Below are 16,964 nucleotides of genomic sequence, written 5' to 3' on the forward strand. Positions count from 1 at the left end.
TAGAGAACAGTAACTGAAATGGCATCTGGACCACTTGCAGCTTGCCACTTACTCAATTCTGAGTAGTGAATGCTGCCTTGGAAAGACTGCTCTTCAGCTTAGTGCAATAAGACAATTAGGCTGAGTTCTTGGAGGTTGATGGCAGATTATTCGCATCAGTGGAGTAAATCACAACTACTTTAGCCAGTTTACCTAGATGTAATCTGATGGGACATACATGACCATTTGAGCCCATAGCAGCTGCACTTTCCCCATCTATTCATGCTAATTTATGACAGTATTAACTTGGACTGAGTTTGTTGGTTATTTGTGTTTTGACTATCAATCAAAACTGCTCAGTTGTGACAGTTGGATACCAGCTCCTGACCAATGCTTAGTGTAATATATTTTGTTAACAGACAACCAACTCAGTCCATTGCAACCCTGGTGGGGGGAAATGTGGCTGCTATGTGCTTAGATGGTAGTTTCACTAGGCCTTCTTTGGGGACTGTTCTTTACCACCTCACTAAGTACCGATGATGCTGCATTTAGGTGAACACAGTCCAGATTTCTGCAGGTCTCTAATAATAATAATAATTTATTTTTTATACCCCATCCATCTGGCTGGGTTTTTCCAGCCAGTTAATGTTCTATCTGCATGGTGCTGCAACATTCAACAACAATGTAATGCAGAGTTCAATGAAGGTATATTATTGCAGCTGGATTTGGAGTGCAGGTTAGCAGTAGTACAGTTTGGGGTTCATCCGACCGGTGTTGCCAGCCAATCTCTGCTCAATTAGGGCAGGGGCGGGGGACCTGTGGCCCTCAGACATTGCTGAACTAACTCCCATTGGTCCTAGCCAACATGGTTAATGGTTAGAACTGATGTGAGTTGCAGTCCAGTAATGTCAGGAGCGGAATAGGTTCCCCACCCCTGGTTTAGGATATCTGAAAAAGTAAGTAAAACTAGATCCTTATGTTGTTTCTACATTTTAAATAGCACTAGAAGAACAACTATGAAAAGCCCTTTATTTTGGTTTTTTTAAGTGCTGTATCAGTCATCATAGTACTGTATATGTGAAGTCATCAAAACTAAGCAAAAATGAATTTGCAGTGATTATCCAGTGATGGGCAGCAGTGAAACTAATTTTTCATGTAGTTGAATTGTAATTACAAAACTACAAGAAATACCAGTAGTACAAATGACAAAGCTAATTACTTGCAGTTTAACTGCTAACAGTAAAAATTATTTCATCTAGTTGAGGGGAGAAGGTGTATTTGAAATCATCTTGTTGAAAACTACACAGAAACACCAGGATGATTACAAAGAAGAAAATGGGCATGCCTACAATTCTTTGCAAAGCATACAGCAACCTTGTGCATTCCTCCAGATAGCTGCAAGGCGCATGATTAATGTGTAGCACTTCTAAGGGGGCTGGTTTTACTCTGAATATTGTAGCAGTTCAGGCTTAGGCAGAGAGTGGTTGCACCACAAGGGTAGGAAGAACTGTGTGGAATCGGCTGTGTACGAGCCTAGTTTGAATACAGGTAAGTGCTCGTATTCAATACTACTTTTAAAGGATGTTGGTGCCCAATAGTATGTCTGTCCACCCAGACGCAGGCTCATTTCGACTGATGTTAAAATTGTCTGGTCAGAAATTCTGTCACATAGTTTTGACCCTTTGGGGATTAATAGAGCCCACGAAAAAGTCAACAGGGAAATGAGGCTGCTTGTACTCGAGCTGGCCCTCTCTTCTGAGGAGCCAAAGCAAAAGGTCAACTGCAACTGCAAAGAACAATTAACAGTAAGACTATATAAAAAGAGTGGCAGGACGAAACTCAAAATTGCAGAGGAAATGAACTAGCAGTTAAGATCACAATGATAAAGCAGATGTTAAAAGCCTGAAAACCCACAGACCCAAAACAAACAGTTAAAAGTACCTAGAGGGACAAATAGAAGAAGACGCCTTCACCCTGGTATGGTTCCCCTTTATCACACACACAGCCCAACAAGACAAAGACAAAAAAATCCACCAACAGCATACAAATCAATATGACTAACCTGATCCAAAACACCCACCCACCCCACTCACACATGAAAACAAAGACCACCACAGCCAACCACAAATGAACGAGCACACCCTAAGCCAACCCCAACCTCTCACCACCAAAGGAACACAAGCGAACAACAGAGAACCTACACAAGCAATGATGACACCAAACCCTACATAAATTAAGTAAAATAGAAACATAGTCACCCCATTCCACCCATCTCTCCCGCCCACATCCTTACCCCTTTTCCTTCCTAATGTCTCAACAAATGAAACTGATTTGTAAAAATGTTACTTGGAAAAAAACACGAGAGAGAGACACTGCAAATACTTTTGTGAATCAAGAAAATCTTTAATAAAAAACAGAATTTTAAAAAGGGGGGAAAGTACCTAGAGGGCAGAAGATGCTAAACATCTGTCCAGCAACAACAAAAAGTGCCTGGTGACAAAAAATTCTGCCCAACAAGTCCAAGAACCCCTGCCAAGCCAACTGCTACCAAAATTGCCAAACTCCAAAAGTACCAAAAGGGAAAGGGGGGGGCAAAAAGCCTTAAACAAACTGAAACCTCTAAATGGCCAATTGCACCCCCAAAAATATCCCACCCAAAACAGCTCCCCAGCCCAATTTGCCATAAAGGCTGCAGGTGCACTGGTGCCTTATAACTTTGCACCTGAGACAAAATGTGAAGGCACCCAGGGCCAGCTTCTCCATGAGGCACAGTGAGGCTGTGGCCTCAAGAAAGCAGGATCCCAGGGGTGGCATTGGTGCTGCCACATGCCACCAACTGCTGATCGCTGCTGTGCACCCTTGCTTTGCCACTGCCAGGTGCTGCTGCTCCTCTACTGCATTGCTTCCTCCGATGCATGAAGGTTGCTTGGGGAAGCCTTGGTGTGCTGGCGTCAAGGGCGCATAGCCATGGGTGGGTAGGTGTGTGGCTGTAGCAGTGGAGGAGCGGAGCACCAGGCAGCAGCAAATGTTTGGTAGTAGTGGCCGCCAGGCAGTGACAAGGGGTGGGGGGCAGCTCCAGTGCCTTTGCCTCTAGCAGCAGAATGTCTTGGGCAGGGACATCTTAGCCATTGAGGCTACTGGTGCAAGGCACTACGGCACCACAGCCTGAGGAGGGCGCCTGCGCCCTCCAGTCCACCTCTTCTTGGGCTGCAGGTGCGGGGAGGCCATCGGCGAGCCGTCGGCGCTGCAGCCAGGGCTCCCTGGATGGCAGTGCTGTGCTGTCGCTTCGGCCGAGCAGGCAGAGGTGGAGCACAGCTGGCAGCGTCCCCACCCGCCACTCTGCGCCCTCCAGCTGCCCGCTGCGCCTGGCCCTGCCCAGCGGAGTGCAAGGGGCGCCGGAGGGATCTTTGGGCCAGGGCACCGGATTTACTTAAGAAGGCCCTGGTCTTGGGCCACTCCTGAAGGCACCCTCTGGTAATTTCCTCCAAAGCTGGACTGTGGCTGAGGGAAATAACTCTCCAGCAACAGAAGTGGAGTAGGCAGTAAAACTGAAGCACAGGCTAAATGCACTGGCCTTAAAAGGAGATAAAGGTGTTTATTAGCATTCTAAAAAGGGTTTGCAAAGTTGCTGCAAAGCTTCCACAACTTTCAATACCGTACTGTAGAGAAGAAGCTGAAATGCATGAGAATACAGCCAACAACAAGCCGTGATTTTGTTGAGAGACTTCACTCATGGGAAAAACAATTTCCTGCATTCTAATTACTAGGACACCTGTGTATGAAACAGGTATAATGTCTGAGATGACAGCAGAGGGCGCTGGCTTGAATAGTGTCATAAAGCAAGTCACATAAAAAAAAAATTGTAACTTTTACCTTGTATTTTAACAGTTTTTCATTCCAACACAGCCTACACCCAAAGGTTTAGCAATCCTTCAGGACAGATTTGCAATGCTGTTAGTATATGACTCAATTTGTTGCACATAATATTTACAAATAATTCGTAGAACAGAAAGGTGGTACAGAAACATACTTTTCCCAGATGAGGTGCTTCGGTTTAGTGTGCCTGCAAGCTAGTCAATGCCTTATTTCAAGATACTCCATTCCAGTCTCCCTCTCTGTCATTTCACACTCCAGCTTCACACTGTTGCAAAGTCATCCTTGCAGGTTTGCTTAACATCTGGGGGCCTAAGGCTGAAAAAGGATGCCTTAATAAGTATGCTTATCATTGCAACTTAGCACCAACATTATCTGCAAAAGATTTTTTTTTTAAATCAAAGTACTGCCTTTGAAGTGAAAGTGCAACTAGTGCAGAATGATATGGCCAGAGTGTTAACAGCTGCCTGTTTATCAGAAAGTGTTATCCTGCTATTATTTGATATCTGTTGGTCCTTGGTTTGTTTCATAGTCCAAATTGAAGTGCTACTTGTCAGTTTTTAAGCCCTAAACCAGGGGTGGCTAACCTGGACTGTAGGTTAGTGGTGATATGTTACTGAACTACAGCTCAGATAATCCTTGACAGTTGTCCGTGCTGGTTGAGGCTGATGTTGAGTCACCTCTGGCCGACCACAGGCTAGCCACTGTGCCCTAAATGGTTTGGGACTAGGGTATTTAATAAATGACTGCCCGCTTCTACATCATCCTGCCTCACTGCTGATACCTTTAGAACTGTCCTGCTTCACATCCCAACACTGTCAGAAGTGCAGTTGTTAGGAATGCAGGACGAGGCCTTATTGGTTTTAGCCCCCAAGCTGTGGAAGTCTCTCCCTAAGGGAGCTAATCTCTTCCTTCGTTGAGGGTTTTGCTCCTGTTTTCTGCTGGTCTTTTGACATTTGTTGTATTTTATTTTCTTGACGGATTTTCATCAACATTTTAATTGCCTCTTTTGTATGCCACTTTTAGGTAGAATAACAGCTTTATTATTTTATTTATTTATTGTGGGAGGGGAAGGATTATTGTTTTGTTTTTATTATGTATTTTGTGTTTTTAATCTTGTATTTTTATGCTGTGAACCACCCTGAGATCTACGAATGAAGGGCTGTTTGCAAATTTAATAAACAGCAGCAGCAGCTCAAAGCAGCTTACAAAAGCAACAAAATAAAATCAGTAAAAAATCCACATAAAACTACTGTTTAAAGGTAAAGGTAAAGGGACACCTGACCATTAGATCCAGTCGTGTCCGACTCTGGGGTTGCGGCGCTCATCTCGCGTTACTGGCCGGGGGAGCTGGTGTACAGCTTCCGGGTCATGTGGCCAGCATGACTAAGGCGCTTCTGGCGAACCAGAGCAGCACATGGAAACGCCGTTTACCTTCCCGCTGGAGCAGTACCTATTTATCTACTTGCACTTTTGACGTGCTTTCAAACTGCTAGGTGGGCAGGAGCTGGGACCGAGCAACGGGAGCTCACCCCATCGCAGGGATTCGAACCGCCAACCTTCTGATCAGCAAGCCCTAGGCTCTGTGGTTTAACCCACAGCGCCACCCACATCCCCCCAAAACTACTGTTTAAAACGTTCAAAATATGAAAGAAGCAATGAACTGAGAACATATTAAAACACTCATTCACATTCTACACGCCTGCCTGGTGTCATTTAATATACCGTAAATAAGTAAAGAAATACAAATGTAACCTACTGTAGCAGTTTACTCAAGGCTTCAATAGATTTATGAGCAGCAGTGCACTTTCTCTGTGACTGAAAGTTGTTTTTGCTTACCAAGGCTACCGATTCCTGCTTTGCACGCACACAAGCCATTAGGTTCCTCTGTCAACACACATGACCCTTGCACTGGCCAGCTGTGGAGATTTGCATTCTGAACAGAGTTGCCTGGCAGTGGTTGGTGCTATAATTTAATGCGTCTTTAAAAAATAATAATGATGGAATTAGCGATTGAATGATTTTATTTGTAGCAAATCTACATTTTTCTCTATTTCCAACAGGTTCATACAAAGGCACTCAAAGTCCATATTTGGCACATCACATTATTTAGGGAAGATGCTACTTGGTCATTTATTTAGAAGAGAACTTAAATCCTACGCCTTCCATCCCAAACAGGATGGAATAATAAATAAAATCTTTATTACGGTCCAGAGACCCAACAAGAATAATGTATATAACCTGCTTTCTCCCTCCAAATGGAGATGAAAGGGTTTGCTCTCTTCACCAGATATCCCCGCTGCTGTTTTCATGTGATTCCCTGTAAGTGGGAATGGTGGGGAGACAAAATAATGGATAGATTTCTGGAGGTGCATCCTTGTGTTTTGCTGAAATACTCCACCGGGTGCAAATTCTTCAGAAGCCATCCTTGGAAGCTGATTCTGTGAGACTGGATTTTTTGGATTACAATCTGGAGCCCCAAACAGAATGAAATGTGTCTGAATATGCTTGCAAAATACTGGTAAGTGCAGGGATGGGAATGGAATCCTCTGTTTCTAATGGTCTAAAGGCACTGTTCTTTATGTAACCAGAGTGGCACCACTCATAAACAAGAGGGAGATAAGAACAGGCAGGTCAGAGGGAATCTCAATGTTTCCAGAAATAATATAACACAAACATCTTTAGGGGGGAATCAAACAGCCAAATGAGGGCTAAGCATGCTCAGTGGCTATGGAATGCTGCTTACTGAGTAATGGACTGGCAGAAGAATGAAGTGGATGGCACCCTAAAGAGTAGAACTGTTAATTTGCATGTGTAGGGCTTTCTGTTCCCTACATTTTTAATTTTTCTGGTTTAAATATCAGTTCTCCAGCAATTTGCAATTAAATAATAATAATCATGAAAATTCACCAGCATTTCAGTGCAGATTTCTCTTAACATATTTTTGTATGCGGTTTTGACTATTAACACATTTTTGCAAGCAATTTCCTGAATGTATTCCTGTGAGGATAAATGGTTAGATGTACCTAGTTAGCCTGGAGAAGCATTATTGACTATGCGGAGTTGGAAAGGTTGACCAACTGCATTATTATTTGATGTTTCAATACTGTCCCATTTCTCAGTAATTGGCTTGGGAAGGGAATGTAGAGCTATCACAGATAGCAGGATGTTTACATTATTTGGGATGTTTCAGATGTTTCAGAGCTCTTTAAAAATATTTTGGATTGTCGCAGCCACCAAATTACATTGTGCAGCAAGAAGTACCCTATCACTTGGAGAAGAGGTGGAATTTTTAAAACCTTCCTCTCCACTTCAATTTGTATGATTGATATCATTAGTGTTATTAGTTTTCCTGACATAATTTTTGGGGCTCTGGCCTTTCTATTTCTATAATGTCAAATCTATTAAAGACAGGAATTGTAGGTTTACTATCATCTGGTATTGACCTATTGGGTCTAAAAATCTCATCAATTTAAAGCTGTTTAGTATAGGGGGCAGGGAAATGGTTGGAATTGTTTTAGCGCTTTTGTTTAAGTGTCATTTAACAGAATATATTCACAGATACATTCACACACACACACACACACACACACACACGTACATATAATCAAGTGCTATAGCTAGAAAAATTAAATTTAAAACAAACAAATTGTTCAGGAAGAAATGCATTAAGTCTGTTACCTCAGCTTAGGCCTATCAATCAGAGGAGAAACAATTAGTAATAAATGCAAAAGACAGGGCTATAGGACCTCACCATATGAAAGGAGTGATTTTGCCTGTATGGAGCAGGCCAGTTCGGGTTTAAGTCCTAGTGTTTTGTTACGGGAATTACCGGGTCGAGGCTGCTCAGCTCCCGGTCCTACGGAGGAAGCCCGTGGTTCGCTGCGGAGGCAATGGAGACCAGCCGGAGATTGGAGCAAAAGCAAAGGAGTTTATTGCGCAACAAGGTTCAGGAGGATCCGAACCCCGAACAAAGGGTGTCCCGGACTTTTAAAAGTTCCCGCAATTGCCCAGAGTACATAGCGAAATACATCATAGAAACGTCAGAGAAGGGAGGGGGAGAGAGGAGGTTCTAGTGAGATTTACATACAGGTAAACAAGTTTTACATATCAGGAGGGATGGCAGGAACCGGTGAATGGATTTAGGGTGGGTGCAATATACATTGAAAGTTTCCACTGGGGAAGAACAATAGAAAACTCCTAGGAGGATGTCTGCTACCATGGCAACTGATCGGAGGGTGCTTGTGTGGATTACTGGGAGGGGTGCATTTCCTCTTGCATCTGGAGGAGTACGTAAACACCGTTTACCTTCCCACCGGAGTGGTATCTATTTATCTACTTGCACTTTGACGTGCTTTCGAACTGCTAGGTTGGCAGGAGCTGGGACTGAGCAACGGGAGCTCACTCCATTGCGGGGATTTGAACCGCCGACCTTCTGATCGGCAAGTCCTAGGCTCTGTGGTTTAGACCACAGCACCACCCGTGTTCTGGGGACTCAGCTACACAGCTGCAAACACAGTACTGTAAAACGTTTTGAATGTGTTGCAAAGTGCAATATACAACTGTGACACTAGATGGCGACTGTGAGCTACAGCAAATTCAATGCTTTTTTCAAAATGATTGTTTAAGAAAGCATTTTCACAACAATTTTAACGTGTGTTCTTCCTTTTCAACCAGACCACAGATCCACACATCAGTCTGGAGCTCTGACCACCTGTTCACCACCTCCTCCACAGGTCTCAGCAAGTAGGTTCTCGGTAGTTATAATCAAAGGAGTAAATGCTTTGTGAAGCTTAGATTGTAAACATTCCAAGGAGTGGTGGGAACTCCTTTCTCTGGGGCGTTTTAAGTTCATTGGCCAGAGAGTAGAAGAAAGGGTGGGGGAAGAAGAAACCAAATAGCTCCACAGCTTTGAAAATAAAATAAAGCATAAGGCACAGGCAGCTAAAATATATACAGGTGAAACGCGAAAAATTAGAATATCGTGGAAAGGTTCATTTCTTTCAGTAATTCAACTTAAAAGGTGAAACTAATATATGAGATAGACTCATGACATGCAAAGCGAGATATGTCAAGCCTTTATTTGTTATAATTGTGATGATTAATGCGTACAGCTGATGAGAACCCCAAATTAACAATTTCAACTTGGGGGTTTTCATCAGCTGTAAGCCATAACCATCATAATTATAACAAACAAAGGCCTGACATATCTCGCTTTGCATGTCATGAGTCTATCTCATATATTAAACTCCAGTAGCTAATGAAAACAATTGCTTACATAAATGGACTTTTTCACAATATTCTAATTTTTCGAGTTTCACCTGTAATTGTTTAAAAGCAGAGGGCAGCTCTTACTATAGGTGTGAGCTCACGGCAGCTAAAACTGATCAAAGTACGACTGTTAATTGAATCCTCAATGGAGAAGGGGGGGAGCACTGGATAAAATGCAGCTGCTGCTTACTGCAGCCCAGCAAACTCAGACATTTGAAAACAAAACTTTTAAAGTACTAACCAAAACTAAGATAAGGTGCGGAGCTGCCTCTAACAGGTTGGTGACTGAGCCCTCCTGGAAGCTGCAGTGTTGCCAAATATTCATTTTTGTGTTATGTGTTATGTGTTATATGTTATATGTTATGTTATGTACTCTCTCTCTCTCTCTCTCTCTCTCTCTCGCTCTCCTCATAGTGGGGTAGGAGAGCTGGAAAAAGTTTTTACATCTGGCAACCAATGTGTCCCTTTGGTTTCAGATCATATATGGGTAGACAAACATAAAAAGCCTGGTACACACATTTTCACGGCCCTCTTAGCAGCTATGGTGCCTCATTTACCAAAAGTAATGTATCTTCCATTAAGTCTGGAAGTGTATATGCAAATCTAACCAAACTAAGCTTGCTAGAGCAAAATAAATATCAGAGGCTTACATTTCCAGAGTTAAAGCAAAGTACATTACTTATGGTAAATGGGCCACCATAGAGGGCCATGAAAATTTGTGTCCCAGGCTTTTCAGACTCATCTACCTATATGCGATCTAAAACCAAAGGGACACATTGGTTGCCAGATGTGAATTATCCCCCAGCTCTCCTACCCCACTATTAAGCTTTTTCCAGGTGATGCTAAATAGTTATTACAAAGAGGAGGAAACTGCACACTACAATAAGCAAATCCATGTAACACAATCCCAGTGTCTGCTTCTACTACAGTAAATCAGGTTCAGAAAGAGGCGATTTGAAGCAGAGTAATCAGGCAAGTGGATGTTCCAGTGCTTAATTCCCCCTCCTGTTTCCATAGAAGCCATAGCTGGCATCAGGAAGTACTATAAACTGTTGGGGCAATCCTATGGCAAGATCAGGGCCTGCCCAAGATATTTGAAAGTAGAACACATGGCCACCCTACCAGTTCAACATGAAGATGAGGGTTTCTTGTGTGGAGGGAGATGGTTCCTAGAGACTCTGGAGATCCCAGCTGTGTAGCGCCCGACTCAGAAGCTGCTGATTCAATGGGATCTGGCTGCACCACAATGAGGCCTGTTGCTCTACCACTGGCCTGCTGGATCTGGCCCAATTCATCAAAGTTAGAGCCCAAACAGCTGCTCATGGTGCAGATCCTGACAATTTTAAAGAAAACATGGAAATGTGAACCCTGTAAAGTCAGAAGCAAGTACTGTGCAAACTTTTTTTTTCAAGTGTTGTCTCTGGCTAGCTATAACTAGATTATTCTCATGTTGGAATGAGAACTATTTTGCACCTTGATACTTATTCCGGATGTGGATTAATCTTGAGTAAAGAAAATAATGCCTTACAGACCTGCCTTGGAAAGGTTATGGAATTTGGAACTGTGCAAAAGAATCCACCAGGCTGTTTGTTTCAGTGATTACAATTGATGAGAACAAACAAGGAACAGAGTTGAAATTCAACTAAATATATAAATAACTCCTCCCCTTACAGAAAGTCCAGGTGCAACTACAAGGAAACAGAGCTTTCAAAATCTCAAAAGGTGCCTCTGACTGCAGAGGTGCGGAAAATCAGTGCTTGGAACGAACCTGTTTGGTTTAACAAAGTTCACTGAATTACTTCAAAAATCTGAACTACGGTACTACTGAACATGTAGTCCCGATAATTGCCAGGTGAACCAAACATAAATTAGGTTTGCTTTTGGTAGCACTTTGTACAATATCTAGTTCATATTCACATTCATTCTCTTACATGTGTGGTTGTGTGTGTGTGTGTGTTTTTCTTTTTTCTTTTTAGAGTTTAGATTCTTTGGACCTTTAAGCCCAAAGATCATTATTGTTGGGGAAAACATATTAAACCATTCACATTCTACTGCGTGTGAGTTTTGATATTTTATTAGTCTTAAGTATACTTAAGCGCTGGACGCGGGTGGCACTGTGAATTAAACCACAGAGCCTAGGGCTTGCTGATCAGAAGGTCGGCGGTTCGAATCCCTGCCACGGGGTGAGCTCCCGTTGCTCGGTCCCTGCTCCTGCCAACCTAACAGTTCAAAAGCAGGTAAAAATGCAAGTAGATAAATAGGTACCACTCCAGCAGGATGGTAAACGGTGTTTCCGTGCGCTGCTCTGGTTCGCCAGAAGCAGCTTAGTCATGCTGGCCACATGACCCGGAAGCTGTATGCCGGCTCCCTCGGCCAATAAAGTGAGATGAGCGCTGCAACCCCAGAGTCGTCCACAACTGGACCTAATGGTCAGGGGTCCCTTTACCTTTTATACTTAAGCGCAGCAGCTTGGTAACATTCTGAATGCTGAAAAGAAAGAAAGAAAGAAAATTTGCTGGACTCAAACTGTGAACTGAATGTGAGCTGAATTGGTTTGTTTTGTAAAGGGATGAAGAACTTTAGTTAGTTCTGATTGGGACATATCAAAGTACTTTTTTAAAACAAACTTTGCAAGTTTTGAGGAAAACAAAGTTACATACCGATGGGAAAATATTTGACTGCAAGTCTCTGCTAGCCATAGCGAGCCATCGCTGGCTTCAGGAAGTATATTCCTCCTGAGGAAGGGACAACTAATACAGCTGTATGAAAGCACCATATCATCACACAACAGAAAGGCATCCATGAGGGAGCAGCTGAGGGCTGCACACACCAAGTGAGCAACGAAGGGGGCGACCCCAACCCCCCAGATCCGATTGTGATGAAATGTCCTCAAACATTTTTGAGGAGCTACTTAGGGGCAGAATCTTATCTTATACTGGTTAAACAGGTATGACTTTCCTTTCTAGCTTAATCACCACCTCCCCGTATGGGTTCATGCAAAAGTAGTAAGCGTAAGCAAAACCTCATTTGAGAGAGTACAAAGATATATAAAGTCGTAACCCAGGGCACCTAAAGAGCAATAATTTCACTAGCATTCAGCTACATTTTATCTTAAAGCAGTCAGCCTAATGGGGATAGGTTTGCCAACTGCAGTCGTACCTCGGGTTACGTACTTAATTGGTTCAGGGTCGCTGTACGTAACCCGAACGTGTTTTGCGCATGTGCGGTTACGGGAGTACGTAACCCGAAGCGTACGTAATCCGAGGTACAGCTTTAATGAGGAGAAAAACTGGCCTGACCTTCCATTATGATGGGTGTGGAGCCTTTGGCCCTCCAAATGTTGCTGGACTACAACTCCCATCAGCCCTAGCAAGCATGGCCATTGACCAGAGATGATGGGAGTGTAGTTCAGCAACATCTGGAGGGCCAAAGGCTCCCAGGCCTTGTCTTAGGACTTAAAAAAAGAAGCCACATGTCTTGTCTAGCAAATGCCATAAATTTTGCTGAAATGGGCATCCATTACCCTCATTTAGGCTGCAGTCTTAACTCCAGTGACCTGGGAGTAAACCTCATTGAATTCAATTAGAGTTCTTTCTGAGTAGACCTGGTTACAATTCTGTTTGTTGCCTGCACCTAAAGGATAAAGATAAGTGTAGGAGTAGATGAGATGAGATCCAAGTTCTTGCTTTATCCCTCTTAAACATAATGCTCTTTGCCTTAAGATGTGGGCAACTCATAATAAACTTTCAATGGCGATTTTTAATACACACTTCTTTTGAGATACAGTACCTTTCCTCCTTTTTTTAAAAAAATTATTTCTTTGTCTTCTATGCAAGGGCAAAGAGACTATGCAATCTTCTGCTCCATTTTCTCTAAAATCCATTTATTTGTTCAAACTATTATTCCATCTATTGGCTTGATAACATGGGTTTGAAGTCCAGTAAGAACAAATACCATTTTGGCATTACTTAGCACTTGTATCTTGTTTTTCAACGTTCAAAGTGTTTCAGATACATTATCTTGCGGTTATCCTTACAACAACCTTGTAAAGGTGATTGATTTGAACAAAGGGAAAAGCTTCAGAAGTAACTTCTGACTTATTTCAGCTTTGCTCTGTAAATGAAATTAGAACCAGGAAGCTTTGTTGCTCATATTTTATGTCTACAGTGTATTTAATTGCTTTTGTATATGTGTCGGTATGCAGAGGGCTGCGGCTAACAGCTATAGATCTTTCCTTTATCTAATAAGCTTAGATGTTTGCAGATTGTAGCTTTACACATCCCGTAAAATACACATATTTTCTTTGCTGCAGTTGTGACACTCTGTATTTGCACACGTAAAATAACAGTGATGTTTATAGCTATGTGCCCTGAAGCAGTGTCCCACAGGCACTCTGTGCTGAGGGTCAGCAGCCTATGTGTCATGCTGATCCTGGGGATGTTCTCAGTCCCAGCAGCATAACTGGTGGTTCCTATACACCAGCTAGCTACATGGGTGGTCCCTACATGTTGGCAACAATGGTTTTCCCCAATTGCACCTTGCCTTCGCATCCTCCTCCTGTCTGGCATCACAGCAACTTCCTGGCATGACCCACGTACACCTCTGCTGTTCAGGCAATACTCTCCCCGCTTCCCTCTGTCACTGTTGCCTCTGCCAGTCTCCCTTTCCTGTACAACCTTCATGTCAAGCAAGCATCCACCCTGGTAAGTTACTCTCTCTCTTCTTATATAGCCCTTAGTTGCTGGGGGCAGAGACTCACCACCTGAGTTTTGACTTCTTTGGTTCCAGGTGTTGACTCTTAATTGGTTTCAGGTGGTGAGTCATGTGCTCTCAATCCTGCACTCCTTTGTACTAGCCATGGCAGTTGTTCTGCCCTCCTAATCCTCCTCCTGGCTCTCAAGAGAGTTGGGATGGCAAAGAGTCATGTTCCTTCACGGTTCTAGTTCCCTCTATGCTGGAAGGCTGTGTGATCTCTTCTTCCCTGTATTCCTGGTGTTCCGTGCTGTCTTCCTGCTCTTCCACTGGTCCCTCTTCCACCAGCTCCTATGATGTACCACAGTGGTGTTGAGATCTCCTGAACTAAGTCCCAAGGACCTCCCGTAGCTGCTGGTGCCCTCCTCCGGTCCATCCTTGACCTAGCGCCCCCACCACTCCACAAGTATTTAATTCTTTGGGAGTCATTAACTTGTATATATAGAGTCAGGTGGTGCATTCTTAACAACTGTTAACAAGGACTTCCTAGGTGGCCTTAGGCATGAGTATTTCTCTCTTTCACATCTGCACTATGGGACTAATATTTAAGTCTTTTCTGCTTCAGAGCCATCTTTCTTTTGCGTGCCTTTTGAGAAAATATGAATTGGTTTGGGTTACGCCATGTTTGGCATGCAGAGGGGCTGTTGTTGTAGATGCAGACAAGGAGGCTTCCTGTTTCTCAAGTTAGATAAAGTTTGAACTATTTCTCCTTTGAGAACTTGTTTACCAAATTTTGAAGTGACTTACGCAATACGCAATACCATTAAAAGTGGGTGGGGTTGGGGCTGTAAAACCATTAAGTCTCCAGAGCCTAAAATCTTCTAATTACAACGCTGCTCCAATATGGAGGAGGACTATCAGTAAGGAAGCTTGTGTGTGAGCCACACCTTGGCTAATGCAGTTGCTTGTAGCAGCAAAGTATATCAAAGTCCAAGCTGTGTCTTGTGCAATTTCCTCTTTCTGTCTCTGAGAGTACCGAATGGGAAGACCTTTGCAAGAATATTCAAGCAGGCTGCAACTTTCACACCGACAGGCTTGGTGATTCAGCAATGGCATTTTTGCACAAGCTTTGACTTGACCGATAGCTGTGGTTCCTACACGACATTCCATAGAGCAGAAACGAATTTGTTTCACCTGGGTCAGTTTAGCTGCTGTCATGCCTAGCCCTGACCTGGTACTAAACACTGACACATCAGAGGCCAAACTGGGCACCCCACAGGTTTGAGTGCTGAGAATCCCCTTGAGGGGCCTTCCAGGGTACCTACTGAAGAACCCATGAAGCTGTCAGAGGAAGTGTTGGATCCACCCTTCAATTCTGGAGAACGCTGGTGCCAAAAGGCCTGGGCCTGAAGAGCAATATCATAGCATGCACTGATAGACCCAGAGTTTTTGCATGGCTCATGAGTAAGGAATCCCTGGAACTCCTTGACTACCAGTAACTGTGGTTAGGGTGTGGTCTAGGAAACCACAAAGGCCTCCCTCTTCAGCCGCCTTGTTGCTGCCAACAGGACTGGTTCCTGGTACTTTGGCACCATGTTCATAATTTCCCCTCCTGCCTGTGTTGTACAGTTAAACCTCGTCTGTTGAACGGCTCCGTTATTTAACGTTTCAGCTCCCGAATGCTGAAAACCCAGAAGTAAATGCTCCAGTTTTCAAATGTTTTTCGGAAACGGAACATCTGATGTGGCTTCCATTTGAGTGCATGAAGCTCTTGCAACCAATCAGAAGCCATGCCTTGGTTGTCAAATATTTTGGAAGCTGGACAGGCTTCCGGAATGTATTGCATTAGACAACCAAGGTTTGACTGTACCTTGTTTGAGTATCAGTGGACTGTAAAAGTGATTACAGTGGTACCTCAGTTTAAGAACAGTCCTGTTCATGAACAATTCGGTTTATGAACTCCACAAAACTGGAAGTAGTGTCCCGGTTTGCGAACTTTACCTCGGTCTAAAAACGGAATCTGAACGGTGGAAGAGCACCAGCGGTGGGAGGCCTCATTAGGGAAAGCGTGCCTCGGTTTAAGAACGGTTTCGGTTTAAGAATGGACTTCTGGAACAGATTAAGTTCGTAAACCGAGGTACCACTGTAATTAATTTGACCTTGCACTATTGTCCTTGTACTGTTGTCTGATCCAGTCTCCAGATCAGTTTGTATCATCCACACCATACCTTTAAAGCATTCTTATACCATGTTAACATGCATGGAGAATCTTGTGAACTGCAGTTGCTAAGGATACTGGTAATTGTAGCTCTGCGAGGTCAGCATCCTTAACAAATTACAGTTTCCAGGATTCTTTCAGGGACTCCGTTGCTGTTAAATTGATTCCCTGTGCTTGACCTGGGCTTGTTGAGGTTACACTGCCCTTTGAACCCTGCTAGCCTGGATAAGTGTTCACATAATGCTGTTGGCATCAAAATGCCAGCCCATATTTCCCAATTTAATCTGGACCTATCCTTTCCAGGAAGTAATTTGGTAAGTTGAAATAACTTGTTGACCTAAAACCAGTTTGTGCTGGCTGAACAATCCATTTGCAATATTAAACCTTCATCTGGAAACAACTTTTTTTCTGAAGAAAAACTGCTTGGGGATGATCCCATTTTTAGCAGAAAAACAGCAGGTGGGAAGTGTTGCATTATAAGCCTTCCCTGTCACTAATTTTCCTGCTGTGAATTGCTTCCCTCCAGCTGCTTCCCTCCCATGCTGTTCCTAATGCAAGTGGACATGTACTTAGAACCATGCATCTCATGGGATGCATCAGCCTGGAACTTTCCCCAGTTTTGCATCTATGAAAAGCTTCACTGGCTGAATTTCTGCTTAGCACATTTCAAAAGAGGTGGGGGTGAGGAATTCCACTGGAGCATGAAAACAACCAGTCTCAGGGGAACACCAAAAGTAAGGCAAAGAGAAGAAGCCTCATTAGAAATTACCGAGAAACTTCTGAACTCCCAAGACAGCAATCTGGAACTTCCATCAAATTGGATTCTCTGGGAGTGTTTGGCAGCAGATCCTACTGAGGAGGAGGCAACTCTCATTTCCCACAGTGTAGTACTAATGCAGCATCTTAAAATATTGCCACCTTGCCTAGATGG

At 43.4% G+C, this 16,964-nt stretch overlaps 1 long non-coding RNA gene across 1 annotated transcript; it reads right to left on the reverse strand.

Moving 5' to 3' along the window:
- Positions 1-3,839: 3,839 nt before the first annotated feature.
- Positions 3,840-11,853, reverse strand: LOC117047466. The gene is made up of 3 exons (XR_004426686.1): positions 11,784-11,853; positions 5,612-5,834; positions 3,840-4,170 (listed from the first exon to the last, which is right to left on the reverse strand). It is a non-coding gene; the product is annotated as an uncharacterized LOC117047466 (long non-coding RNA).
- Between the last annotated feature and the right edge of the window lie 5,111 nt (positions 11,854-16,964).

Source organism: Lacerta agilis, chromosome 5 (assembly GCF_009819535.1).
Source record: "Lacerta agilis isolate rLacAgi1 chromosome 5, rLacAgi1.pri, whole genome shotgun sequence".
In the NCBI taxonomy this organism is placed as follows: domain Eukaryota; kingdom Metazoa; phylum Chordata; class Lepidosauria; order Squamata; family Lacertidae; genus Lacerta; species Lacerta agilis.